Source organism: Penaeus chinensis, chromosome 8 (genome assembly GCF_019202785.1).
Source record: "Penaeus chinensis breed Huanghai No. 1 chromosome 8, ASM1920278v2, whole genome shotgun sequence".
Lineage (NCBI taxonomy): Eukaryota > Metazoa > Arthropoda > Malacostraca > Decapoda > Penaeidae > Penaeus > Penaeus chinensis.
Window position 1 is genome coordinate 2,205,967 of NC_061826.1, and position 2,500 is coordinate 2,208,466.

The following is a 2,500-nucleotide window of genomic DNA, read 5'->3' on the forward strand; positions in this document are numbered from 1 at the left end:
CAGTCCGTGAGCGATCCTGCCTGGGTTATGCAATGGCCCTTGTGAAATATTGAATGGTTTAATCTCATGAGTTACATCAGTATATATGTCTGAGAGTGTGTTAATCTGTTGTAAAAAAATAAGAAAAAAGTAGTATTAAATGCTTTAGTCTATCCTTTAAAATTGTAGAGAAGAAAATCGGGGGAAAACGAGTTTTAATTATCACGAAATGGAAAAAAAAAATATTAATAAAACTCTCATGTTCTTGAAATTTAGTTGATTAAGCGTTGGAACTTTAGGAATTTCTAGCTTCTAAGCACCAACCTAAAACTTCAGTATAAAAGGAATAAAAGCCGATGGACCTTCTGCCAAGAGGAGGCGTAGGTTTAATGTGTGGAATATGAGATTTATAATGAAATATTATGCTATTCTGTTATTCACTGTGACTGTTCTTTTTCACCTTTTAAAGCATCCATATCTGGGTTTGCCCCATTAAATCAGAGAGAGAGAGAGAGAGAGAGAGAGAGAGAGAGAGAGAGAGAGAGAGAGAGAGAGAGAGAGAGAGAGAGAGAGAGAAAGAGAGAAAGAGAGAAAGAGAGAGAGAGAGAGAGAGAGAGAGAGAGAGAGAGAGAGAGAGAGAGAGAGAGAGAGAGAGAGAGAGAGAGAGAAAGAGAGGAATGCTGGTTTAAAAAAAAAAAAAAAAATAGCATTCTGTCTCTAAGCGAAAGTTTCCCTTTTTCCTCTGAAATTGTAACAAGAAAAAAACAACTTTGGCAAACTGCATTAGCCAACTCGCCTCACATTACGGCTCTCCACCAAGTAATCACTTTAGAAGCAGTGTATCTAATGAAGAACCTGCTCACGTGGGCTGACGATACGAACGTAAAATGCTATGAAAGGCTACCGAGGGACGAACAATGCACAAGGCTCTCGGCTGTACGACTGGAGAGGGAATTTGAGATTTCATCTGGAAAGCAACATGGAAAAACACTTTCAATGAGTGTTATGAAGAGGGAGACAAAATTCGTGTTCCTAAAACTTTACACGTGTTGACTGTATATGCAAAGGGGAAAAGCTATATATTTTTCCTGTGATTCTCGATTTGCAAACACAAACCATAGGTGCATAAATAGATGGTCAGCTAGATTGGTGGATGGATGGATAAAAGGAGCTGTTTAGACATTGTACAAATATAGACGGATATATAGGTAGATAGGTAGGTAGGTAGACATAGATAGACACAGATAGTTAGACTCGGATGGATAGAAAATATATAGATAGACATAAGTAAATAAATGGATAGGCCGACAGATATTTATATAGAGATAGATAGATAGATACATATATAGATAGATGTAGATATATAAGTACTAGTACGAACGTTGGTGAAAACACATAGATACATAAATATCAATACTAAAATCTAAGAAAACATTGTTTAGCCCAAACCATCACTATCACATCCTCTCTAATTAGCCAACCATCCCCTTAACTGCGGTATTGCAACAACGAGTTTCCGGCTCCTCATTACGGCCGTCCAGCCCCATTCTTTGACGAGCTTTCAAGTCATAACTTCAGCCCTTCTGTAGTCTGAAGGGGTTGTAATTTCATCGCTCTTATTCAAGTCGAGATTGCGTGACGCTGGATTCGCCCGTTAACTGCTCGGGGGAAGGGGGGGGGGGGGTCAGGGAAGTCACTGGGATAGATTTTCCTTTTGTGAGGAAGGGGTTTCCTGCGTGTTCATCTATTGTTTATCCCTCTGTTTCTAACTATATCTCTGTCCCTCCCTCCCTCTCTCTCTCTCTCTCTCTCTCTCTCTCTCTCTCTCTCTCTCTCTCTCTCTCTCTCTCTCTCTCTCTCTCTCCCTGTGTGTGTGTGTGTGTGTGTGTGTGTGTGTGTGTGTGTGTGTGTGTGTGTGTGTGTGTGTGTGTGTGTGTGTGTGTGTGTGTGTGTGTGTGTGTGCCCCCACCCACATTCCTTTTCTTCCCCGTTCTCTCTCTCTCGTTCTCGCTGTGTCTAAATATTTGCAAATTCAACCCATTCCATCAATTACAATAGTCCTCCCGGCAAGGGCTTGAGGCGGGAGACCGAGGTGAAGGTCGACCTCCCGAGCCGATCATGTGAGCGGCTGGAGGTCGATGGCCACGAAGGAGGGAACACCATCGCATGACAGGAGAGACAAGGGGCGTACCAGGAAGGGCGAGGGGGTGGGGGAGTGTGTTTGGGGGAGATGAGGGAGGAGGAAAAGGCGGCAAACGCATCTTGGTTGGTCTTGAGGATTCCTCTAAAGGGAAGCCTTAGCGAGTTGCTAATGAAGTGGCCTCGTCGCTCGACTCTCTTCCGCCGCCGTCTTCGCGATCAAATTACCTACACAAACACGTGAATGCAAACTCCCAGCCGATTCGGGGAACTCCCTTTAGTCGTAGGAGGAGTTGATGTCATGTGAGAATGACGTAATGATTTATATAATATAACACACACACACACAAACACACATACACACACACAAACGCATGCACGC

At 43.0% G+C, this 2,500-nt stretch overlaps 1 protein-coding gene across 1 annotated transcript in view; it reads right to left on the reverse strand.

Annotated features, from left to right (window-relative positions):
• The window catches only part of LOC125028239 (red pigment-concentrating hormone), a 22,232-nt gene that overhangs the window by 3,120 nt on the left and 16,612 nt on the right, over positions 1-2,500 (reverse strand). The gene's annotated exons all lie outside the window — the stretch shown is intronic.